The sequence below is a fragment of the Thalassophryne amazonica genome, chromosome 2 (assembly GCF_902500255.1).
Source record: "Thalassophryne amazonica chromosome 2, fThaAma1.1, whole genome shotgun sequence".
Classification (NCBI taxonomy): Eukaryota; Metazoa; Chordata; class Actinopteri; order Batrachoidiformes; family Batrachoididae; genus Thalassophryne; species Thalassophryne amazonica.
Genome location: NC_047104.1, coordinates 125097313 through 125109552, shown reverse-complemented (window position 1 = coordinate 125109552; position 12240 = coordinate 125097313). Strand labels below are relative to the sequence as shown.

The following is a 12240-nucleotide window of genomic DNA, read 5'->3' as shown; positions in this document are numbered from 1 at the left end:
TGGTCGACCGTGTCAAAGGCAGAGGACAGGTCTAAGAGGACCATCACAGTACACCTCCCAGCGTCAGCAGACATCATGATGTCACTAGACACTCTTAACAGTGCAGTCTCAGTAGAGTGGTGTTTCCGAAAACCTGACTGGAATTTGTCATAGATGTTATGTGTCTCAAGGAAGGATGTCAGTCGTTTGGCTACCAGTTTTTCCAGTAATTTAGATAAAAAGGGAAGCTTAGATATTGGGCGGTAGCTTTTATACTCTGCTTGGTCCATGTTAGGCTTCTTGAGTCTTGGTTCGATCACTGCATGTTTGAAGTGGGCAGGAAATACACCAGATGAAAGGGAAAAATTGAACAATTCAGTGACCCATGGGCCAATATAGTCAAGAACATTAAGAAGTTTAGAAGGGATAATGTCGACCGAGTTAGAGGTCAGCCTCATTTTGGATGACAATGCCACAATGTCTTCCAGATGCACAGGGTCGAAGGTTGACCACATCTGTGCAGAATGGCTCGCTCTGAATAGGGCCGGAAAATGAAGGCCAGTTAATTTGGTCTTTTATATCCTGCACTTTCACAATAAAGAAAGTTAAAAAATCATTGTTATCGGCTTCAGAGAGCACAGGGGCAGCAGGAGCAGTGTTAGACACTAAAGAATTTATAGTGTCAAATAACACTTTCGGGTTTCCCTTATTTGTTGTTATTAATTGTTGAAAGTGTTTAAATCTGGCCTCTTTTATAGACTCATTTAAAGACAACATAAGATCTTTAAGATGCAACCTATGGACCTGGAGCTTAGTGGATTTCCACAGCCGTTCAATTTTACGGCACATCCTTCTTAAACTCCGGATGCTGTCATTTATCCAAGGGCAGGTGTATTCGTGGGTAGCAAAAATTGTCTTGAGAGGACCAACTTTGTCCAAGATTGTAGCACAATGACAATTAAAACAGTTCAAGAAGCTGTCCACATCTGTGCACTGTTCAAAAACGTAAGAATCGAACAAGGCACAGAATCTGCCTGCTGTTGTCTCAATGATGATTCTTTGTTCGGCCTGTTTACGGACAGGTCGAGGCTCAGAAAGAACAGAAAGATCAAAGAAAATGCCACTATGACCACTCATGTGGAAATCCTCAACACATACGTTTGTAACGTGTAGGCCTAGTGAGTACACTTGATCGAGTGTATGTCCCTTTAAGTGGGTGGGGCCTAATACATGTCTAAAATCGTGAATTTCCATAGTCTTTAAAAATTCCGCTGCTGGGGTAGACGAAGTGTCTTCAAGGTGCAGGTTAAAATCACCAAGAACTAAAAGTCTCTCAAGTTTAATAAGAGATGATAAAAAGCTGTTAAACTCTGTGATAAAAGTGCCTGCAAAACCAGGGGGATGATAAATTAAAATTACATAAAAATTGTTTGAGGAACCGACCTTAATCATTTGTGATTCAAACGAGGAGAATTGTTCACAGTCAATCATTCTGCATGTGTATCTGTCCTGAAACACAGCAGCTAGACCTCTGCCTCTTCGACCGGGGCGGGGCTTCCCAAGAGCGCTGCAGCCCACAGGGCGCAGTTCATTCAGGTGAAAGACTTCTCCATCTTTCTGCCAAGTCTCTGTAAGGAACATAAAATCCAGCCTTTCCCTGGTGAAGAGCTCATTAAGACAGAAAGTTTTATTTGTGATTGAGCGTGCGTTTAGCAAACACATTCGACATGATGTTGGTGTCGGCTTCGGCTCGGTAGAGCGCAGTGGGATTGGTTGCAGCCAGTTCCCACGGTCACGTGACGCCCAGCTGTTACGCCAGGTCAGCTGTTGCTCTGTTGTTGGTACCGGCGTCGGAGACCTAGATGGATCTTGTCACCGAGTAGTCCTGTAGTAGTAGTAGTAGTACTATTATTATTTATTTATTATTATTTACTATTATATAATATTATTATTTGTTTTGGTTTGACACATCACTAAGAAGTTTCAGCCTTAGGATGCTTTGTGAATATGGCCCAGGGCACTAATACCCCCGTCACACATAGCCAGAATCACACAGAATGGCGTCAGAAGGAGGTATCAGCACACATCCGAAAAGTGTTGGATTTCAGTTCCAAAACGTTCTGATAGAGTTGTTCAGCGAGAGTCCACACAGTTCGTCAAAATCGGCCGGCAGACCCAAGTGTGATGCACTTGTTCAAAACACTGGGCGCCGTCAAGACGGGACACCTTTCCGACACCAGTCCATCTGCAACCTGAGGACCATCTGATCGCAAGTGACATTTTCTGATCGCAGCAAACCAGGATCCAAAATGATTTGAGCACATACGAGGGAACCTCGAGATGGATCTGGTATGAGAAAGCCTGTTGGCATGACCTGTGCCACGTATAATAATGTCCAGCCCCTGGAGCTCAAAGGAACTGTTGAAATGTATGCAGCATACTTCATCATGATAAGAATTCATAATTGTTATCATGTACAGTGAATGTAAACAGCGGCTATCAAACCGAAAGCACCATGCGCTACTGTGTGGACACCGCCACAAAACTGAACAGGCTGTTATATCCACAATACAGCTTACAGTATAGATATTTGTCCTTTCATTCCCATGGCCGATGTAAATAATGTGACTATTATCTCCATCATAACTGTATATAACACGGGCAGCTGCGCCTCTCAGTGTTGCGCAGTAACACATCATTGCACGCTTCAGGCTCGGAGCTGAACGGCTCTGACTGCTGAAATATATGATCACCTTCTAATTCTGTAGGAGATATGACATGGAACTGTTGTGTCAGGCCGTGACAGCGTTAAACCCTCTGGGATCTCAGGGCATTTTTTGGACAGTTCACTCGCCTGGCATAAATGTTTTATTATTGCTGTTAAAAGCTCACCCTGCATCCCACAGTCAAGTAGTATGACTCTTTTTTTTTCAGGACAACCTGTACTTTCAGAATATACGTATATGATATAGTGGTGTTTTATAAGTGTAAAAAAAGTTTACAATCAGAAATAAGAAAGGAAAAAATAAAGCGGAAATAATTTTCACACACATTTATTCAAAACACACAGTAAACTATAATAAACAACTATTTTGACACTTTATAAAGGCATTTTGGGGTCTTGGACATAAGAATGTAAAAAATAAAGGTTGTAACAATAAAGACAAATGCACATTTTGAACAATATATAAAAATGGTCTGTGCATTTTATTGCTCTTCATTGCTCTTTACGCATCAAGCCATATTCAATCATAACACAACAAATAGTGAAGTATCTCATCCACTGAGACTCTTTGGCTCACCACGTGAAATCATTCTGCCATACGAGTGGCTACTGGAAAACCATGTGTCGGTGAACCAATTCCTGATTGGACACTCACATTGTGCACGTCATCCCACAGCTTCTATGTGGAATACAAACATGGTGGATGGCTAGCTTGAAAGTCCACTAAGTTTACTTTTCAGCAAAAAAAAGTAAGTTTCTATTTCATATCATGAAAAAGTTTTTTATAATTTCATAAAACTTGTACTCAGCCATCGTATATGGCGGCATCAGCCCCAGAGGGTTAATAAACATGAATCTCACCTCCAACAGCAGTCCAGGAGTGTTTCACAGCACAGACATAGATGTGTAGCTGGACCGCAGCCTGTGATTAAAATCCTCTCACCCAAAATAAAAAAATAAATCCCATGTGATAATCCAACCATCACGGTGTCCAAAGTTGTGTTGTGCTGCTGAAATGAGTAAAAAAGAAATTAAAGTTTACTGAAAAGGCTCTGTCTGACGCATGGGACAGCATGGCACACTGCCAGCAAACGTTCAGCGAAGCTGTCCAATGGTATGTTCATGCAGCGTTATGTATACACACAGATGGCTGAGTGATAATTGCAGCTCCATGTGTGTGCACGGAGTGCACATGCACTGTGCACTCACGCACACGTGTGCGTGAGGAACACAGCGCTCCCTCCCACTCTGGGCCCATGTTTGCCATCCAGACATTTGGACATTGGGCAGTCTTCAGCGCCATTTATGGCCGTCTGACAGCAGTTTGTGTCATCTACCTGTGGTCTACATGCACTTTGGATGCCATCGTGCAGGTGTGGACGAGGTAATCCGGATATGTTCTGACACTAATTAGGTAATATTTGCAGTGGAAAGTAGTGTTGATCAACATAATTTCCAGGCGTTAAAATAACATTGTGGAATTAATGGTAGTGTTAGTGTATTTTTATACTAACCCATTTGAACAACATTCTGCAGTCATTTCACAATACAATGTACACTGTTTGTCCTGTAAGTCCAGCTTCTCTGTATTTCATTGTCAGGCCCCTGTCTTCTGTTGTTCCGTTTCAGCTGTGTGCCATTTTAAAAATGTTCAATCTTGCAATACAAAAGCATTTTTGATTAAAGCATTCCAATCTTCCCATGACAGTTTTACATTCCTTCATACACCTGTTGGTCAGACAGCTCTGTTGGATGCCTCAAAGATGGTGAATGGAGTCAGTTTCTCATGAATGTAAATGCACTCATTCTGTAATGAACCTGAGCTATAATAATTCTGACACACAAAATATAATATCCTCTTGCATCAGCACAGTCATTATCACCACGATAGCAACAGCACGGATGGATACCACCTGTGATAAACCACCTAATGAAGGCACAGTGCTCATCACTTCACACCTCATCCATATAATTAACATTTGGCGAAGCCATTGACACATCCCATCATCTCATCTTCCCACAGTTAGACCACACATGATGACAACACCACACCACGCCACATGCACAAAACTGTGTGTAGAATTAAGACTCAAACAAAGCTATACACAAAGTTAGAAATATGCATACACATTATTACCAGAGGCCATCAAGTATGGCCGCTGGGTATTGCGAAGACCTTGCGTGAGTCTATGCGTCCATCTGCCCGTCCATGTTCAGCATACGTCCAGTCCTATTACTGCCAGTCTTCAAATTCAAAGGGAACTCACTTGAGACACAGACCTTGGACAAGTTCAAAGATGGCTAACCTTGACCTATTTTAAGAGGTATTTTAAGAGGTTAAAAGTCAAATTCTGTTACATTCTCTTACGTTTTCTTTAGGGGTGGGAGTGACAGCCACTCAGAGTAGAGCAGCTCCGTGACATCACTGGCTGGTCTCTCTCTGGATTTCTAAAACTGCTTTGTTTATGTGTCAATATAACATAACATGTTTCTCATAGATTATGTAAAAGCTAATGAGAAATAAACACATCCAAAACTGAAAACGCTGTTTTTGGAACCTGATAACCCTTCTGAAGTGATGTTCAAGACATTTTACGGACCTGTGCGTGCACGCTAAGTTCTGCTAACTCAAAGCTAACTTCCACTCTTGTCAAATATGTGTGAATATAACATATTTCTCATATACTATGTAAAAGCTAGCGAGAAATTAACAAGTCTAAACTGAAAACGCTGGTTTTGGAACCTGATTACAAAATATTTTGCAGATGTTAGCATGCACGCTAACGTCCACTAACACAAAGCTTACCACTCTTGTCAAAAGCTCATGTATGCACGTACACATGCCCTCCTGCAGACGTCATTAACATGTAAATAAAATATTGTTTATGATTGACTGATTGATTGCTTGATTGACTGATTGATTGGGTTTATTCTGCAACATCAGTATAAACATACAGAAGTGAATGTGTCAGTGATGCATGGATAACACAATAAAACATAAATGTTTATTTCCATTGTGGTCCTTGTGAAATTATCATGTGACAAAATAGACTTATTGAACAGGTACAAATTGTACATAAGACAATAGGATATTAGTAATTAATGTAAACAACAATAAATGTGCATATATATATATATATATATATATATATATATATATATATATATATATATATATATATATATATATATAATTACGGATGTATTGCTATTTATGATAGCAATACATGTACCCTATGGAAACTGTGGGATTGCTATTTATGAGAACAATACCAATTTAGCATTAGCCAAATTCGAAAATCTAATTCTTGATATATATAACAAAAAATGTCCAATTCTACATTACAGTGTAAATAACACGTATAAGGCCCATCCATGGATAACAAATGGACTGCAAAAGGCGTGTAAGAAGATAAATATCTTATGTAGAGAGTTTATTCTAAGTAAATCAAGAGAGGTGGAGATTTAAAATAAGTACTACAAAAATAAATTACAACCATTATGTTGAATTGTAAAAAAAAAATCATACTTTGGAAAAATTCTAAATGATAATAAAAATAACAAAAATGAAACACAGAAAATACTGAATAGTATTTTAAGAAATAAACCCAAATCAAAGAATTACCCAACTTACTTTACTTATAATAATAAAGACGAATATGACATGAACCAAGTAATGAACAGTTTTAATACATGTTTTGCTAATGTTGGGCCAGATTTAGCAGCTGACATTCCACACACTACATGGATAAACCAGCAGTTAATTGAGAGAAATCCATATACAATGTTTCTTGGCCCAGTTGATAAGAGGGAAATTATTATGTTAGTCAGCAGATGTAAAAGTAAAAAGTACATATGACCTTAGTAAAGCAGATAATTACAGAAATTCTAAACCATTAGCATATAATTTTAATAAATCATTTCAAACGGGAATTGTTCCAAATGGTATGAAAGTGGCAAAGGTGATACCTTTATTTGGCCCAAAAAAATAGAATAATTTACCGGAGAGACTTAAGTGATGTCCAGATATCAACCGGTTCAAATATTTATACAAACAAATGTTATTTTCTAGATGCGTATTACATTTGAGTTGTTTGAGTTGTGTTATATGTAGATGCTGTTATCCTGGAACCTTTGTTTTTTTGTTTTTTTTTTAGTTTGTTTTTGGGTGCTGTCTGGATAAATATTTGACTTCTTTTATCTGTAGCTATGTGCTGTTGTTCAGATGGTGTTTGGATATAAAAGTCTATGATCAGGAATATATGCCTGCTTTGATTTGACTTTATACAGGGGTGTAGGCGTTGACAAGCATTGCTTCTGACTACGTCTTTACGCACCATGTATTTTGTTTATTTTTTTTTATATTTCTTTTTGCCTTTGACTTTTCTGTTATGAGTTTGGTTGTTTGTATACGGGCGAATTTCTGTTATGCATGGGTGTCTAATAAATTCAAATTCAATTTTGTCTTATATATATATATATATATATATATATATATATATATGTGTGTGTGTATATACACTTTGCACTGGAATACCAATTAAACAACTGCAAATTATAAAGAAATCAATGCTCATACGGTCGAGGATATTTTAGAATTGTGTTATATTTTTTTTATAATGCCCTGAATACCAGTGGTTCTATTTTATGAATCTGAAAGATTGTGAAATTGTATGCTGATGCATGAGCCTGCTTTCCAATCCCAGCTTTAACCATTAATGGATAGAGATGGGTTCTTAGGTAATTAATGCAATGAAAAAATATGGCAATAAATAATGGCAACAAGGAAACACAGCAAAGAAAAAAAGGGCAGTTTTATTGATTGTGAAATTGAGAAACCAAAGGCGTGTTTAAAGAAAAGAACTGCTGTTTATGGGAGTCATTCACCTATGTCTGAGTGAAATTTTCAAAGTAGAAGGTTTTAATTAAAATTGTTACAGTTCAGTAGGTTACATAATGAAGTTCAATGTAGAAAAGAGAGTATTACAGTGCATCCAGAAAGTATTCACAGCACTTCACTTTTCCCACATATTGTGTTACAAACTATATCCAAAATGAAGTAAATTAATGTTTTTCCTCAAAATTCTACTCACAACACCCCACAATGATAACTTTTTTATTTTTGCAAATTTATTAAAAATAAAAAAACTCTCATAAATCACGTGTTCATAAGTATTCACACCATTTGCTTGACACTTTCTTGAATACTTTGTTGAATGAACTTCTTGAATATGATGTCATAAGCTTGGTGAACCTATATTTGTGTGGTTTTGCCCGTTCCACTTTGCAGTACCTCTCGAACCCCATCAGGTTGGATGGGGAGTGTCAGTGCACAGCCATTTACCGATCGCGCCATAGAAGTTCAATCAGAATCAGGTCTGGGCTCAGGCTGGGCCACTCAAGGACATTCACAGAGTTGTCCTGAAGCCACTCCTTTGATACCTTGGCTGTGTGCTTAGGGTCATTGTCCTGCTGAAACATGAACTTCCAGTCTGAGGTCAAGAGCGCTCTGGAGCATGTTTCAGCCCAGGATGACTCTGTACACTCAAAAATGGCTCATTGAATGAACTCAATTCAATTATGTACAGGATTTCCATCTAATAAATATATGTAGCCCTAACGCAAATAAAACAAATCCATACAAGACAATGTAATTTAATTTAGTTGGGACTACATATGTTTATTCGATGAAATCCAATCCAATGAGTCAGTTTTTTTAGTTTTTTTACTACATATAACTATATCATGCATCATCTAAAATTTTATATATATATATATATATATATATATATATATATATGAATATATGAATAATTATAGATTTATTGTTATTTACATTTATTATTAAAATCCTATTGTCTGACTTACAATTTGTTCATGTTCAATAAAACCCCTCAATCAATCAATCAATAAAACTTTAAAATTTATGAGCTTTTGACAAGAGAGGAAGTTAGCTTTGAGTTACCAGCAGTTAGCATGCACACTGATGTCCGCAAAATGTAATTTAAATCACACTAGAGGTGCTATCAGGTTACAAAAGCAGTAAAAGTTTTAGAAATACTTATTTCTCACTAGCCTTTAGATAATATATGACAAAGAGGTTAGTCTGTATTTACACACAAACAAAACTGAGTTTGCAGCTAGCTACCAGCCTATGATGTCACCATGTTAACATCTGCTAAATCAAATCAAATCAAATCAATTTTATTTATATAGCGCCAAATCACAACAAACAGTTGCCCCAAGGCACTTTATATTGTAAGGCAAAAGCCATACAATAATTACGGAAAAACCCCAATGGTCAAAACGACCCCCTGTGAGCAAGCACTTGGCGACAGTAGGAAGGAAAAACTCCCTTTTAACAGGAAGAAACCTCCAGCAGAACCAGGCTCAGGGAGGGGCAGTCTTCTGCTGGGACTGGTTGGGGCTGAGGGAGAGAACCAGGAAAAAGACATGCTGTGGAGGGGAGTAGAGATCAATCACTAATGATTAAATGCAGAGTGGTGCATACAGAGCAAAAAGAGAAAAAAACACTCAGTGCATCATGGGAACCCCCCAGCAGTCTAAGTCTATAGCAGCATAACTAAGGGATGGTTCAGGGTCACCTGATCCAGCCCTAACTATAAGCTTTAGCAAAAAGGAAAGTTTTAAGCCTAATCTTAAAAGTAGAGAGGGTGTCTGTCTCCCTGATCCGAATTGGGAGCTGGTTCCAGAGGAGAGGAGCCTGAAAGCTGAAGGCTCTACCTCCCATTCTACTCTTACTGTTGTGGGCTGGGGTGTTTGGCTGGCTTGGTTTTTGTTTTCTGTTTCTCCCACCAGGTGGTATGCATTCAGGACTGAGTGGCTGAGCATTAGGACCTCACCCTGAACACCTGAGGCTTGTTTTCACATGCAGGTCATCAGGACTCACAGCTGTGGTGTATTTTGTCTTAATCAGAGATTGCTGCATTTAAACCTTGAATGCACAGTGTGTGATTGCCAGAGACTCGACCATTTGAGCAGACGTGTGAGATCGACGTCAGGAGAACAATCTCACCATCACGGACGCAGAGACCGCTCCAGGTTTGATGCCACAGTCTGTGAAGGAGGATTGGGTGAGGTCTCACGCTCTTCAGCACACTTCCTGAGGTAATTTGGTTTTGGTGACTTTTATGAAGTAATGACAGTGGATTTGGTGTCCCTCACACCTTGTGTTAGTGAGCTGTCACGTTATGCTAATTGTCTAATCAGCTTCTGCTGCAGTGGAGATTTGAACTGAGTTGTTCCGTGCCTGCAGGGTGAGAAGCTGATGTATAGATTTAAGCCAGGAAGTGTTTGCTGATTGCGTGCACCTTTGAGTTGTGTCTCTCTGTGTGGAGTTGGACTCACCTCCATGTTTTCTTTCTTCACAGACATGGTTTGTCGCGGCCACCTGGGGGGTGTCGGCGGGGTCCCTGGGTCCGAACTGCTGTGGCTCCGGACCGTTTGCGCTGTTGAGAGCGCGCCGTGTTTCCACCTCACCAGACCGCGGACTTTTTAGTTGTTTAGCACTTCACCCACTGTTATGTTTATTAAATTCTGTTACCTTTTGAACCATGCTCTGCTTATTTTATGCTGGGTCCTTTCAAACGCTGGGTCGGTGCTCCGACCGCGTCCGAAACATAACACTTACAAACCCTAGGAACTACAAGTAAGCCTGCAGTCTGAGAGCGAAGCGCTCTATTGGGGTGATATGGTACTATGAGGTCCCTAAGATAAGATGGGACCTGATTATTCAAAACCTTATAAGTAAGAAGAAGAATTTTAAATTCTATTCTAGAATTAACAGGAAGCCAATGAAGAGAGGCCAATATGGGTGAGATATGCTCTCTCCTTCTAGTCCCTGTCAGTACTCTAGCTGCAGCATTTTGAATTAACTGAAGGCTTTTCAGGGAACTTTTAGGACAACCTGATAATAATGAATTACAATAGTCCAGCCTAGAGGAAATAAATGCATGAATTAGTTTTTCAGCATCACTCTGAGACAAGACCTTTCTAATTTTAGAGATATTGCGCAAATGCAAAAAAGCAGTCCTACATATTTGTTTAATATGCGCATTGAATGACATATCCTGATCAAAAATGACTCCAAGATTTCTCACAGTATTACTAGAGGTCAGGGTAATGCCATCCAGAGTAAGGATCTGGTTAGACACCATGTTTCTAAGATTTGTGGGGCCAAGTACAATAACTTCAGTTTTATCTGAGTTTAAAAGCAGGAAATTAGAGGTCATCCATGTCTTTATGTCTGTAAGACAATCCTGCAGTTTAGCTAATTGGTGTGTGTCCTCTGGCTTCATGGATAGATAAAGCTGGGTATCATCTGCGTAACAATGAAAATTTAAGCAATGCTGTCTAATAATACTGCCTAAGGGAAGCATGTATAAAGTGAATAAAATTGGTCCTAGCACTGAACCTTGTGGAACTCCATAATTAACCTTAGTCTGTGAAGAAGATTCCCCATTTACATGAACAAATTGTAATCTATTAGATAAATATGATTCAAACCACCGCAGCGCAGTGCCTTTAATACCTATGGCATGCTCTAATCTCTGTAATAAAATTTTATGGTCAACAGTATCAAAAGCAGCACTGAGGTCTAACAGAACAAGCACAGAGATGAGTCCACTGTCTGAGGCCATAAGAAGATCATTTGTAACCTTCACTAATGCTGTTTCTGTACTATGATGAATTCTAAACCCTGACTGAAACTCTTCAAATAGACCATTCCTCTGCAGATGATCAGTTAGCTGTTTTATAACTACCCTTTCAAGAATGTTTGAGAGAAAAGGAAGGTTGGAGATTGGCCTATAATTAACTTACGGGTTATCTGCTTTAAGCTGCGAGTTTGTGAGTTATACCACGGAGTCAGGCACTTCTGATTTAAAGCTCTCTTTTCAGAGGAGCTACAGCATCCAAAGTTGTCCTCAATGAGGATATAAAACTATTGACAAGATATTCTATCTCACTCACAGAGTTTAGGTAGCTACTCTGCCCTGTGTTGGTATATGGCATTGGAGAACATAAAGAAGGAATCATATCCTTAAACCTAGTTACAGCACTTTCTGAAAGACTTCTACTGTAATGAAACTTGTTCCCCACTGCTGGGTAGTCCATCAGAGTAAATGTAAATGTTATTAAGAAATGATCAGACAGAAGGGGGTTTTCAGGGAATACTGTTAAGTCTTCAATTTCCATACCATAAGTCAGAACAAGATCTAAGGTATGATTAAAGTGGTGGGTGGACTCATTTACATTTTGAGCAAAGCCAATCAAGTCTAACAATAGATTAAATGCAGTGTTGAGGCTGTCATTCTCAGCATCTGTGTGGATGTTAAAATCGCCCACTATAATTATCTTATCTGAGCTAAGCACTAAGTCAGACAAAAGGTCTGAAAATTCACAGAGAAACTCACAGTAACAACCAGATGGATGATAGATAACAACAAATAAAACTGGTTTTTGGGACTTCCAATTTGGATGGACAAGACTAAGAGACAAGCTTTCAAATGAATTAA

General features: G+C 38.9%; 1 long non-coding RNA gene across 1 annotated transcript in view; it reads left to right on the top strand.

Annotated features, from left to right (window-relative positions):
• LOC117530059 overlaps window positions 1-12240 on the top strand; it is a 631671-nt gene that overhangs the window by 216470 nt on the left and 402961 nt on the right. The gene's annotated exons all lie outside the window — the stretch shown is intronic.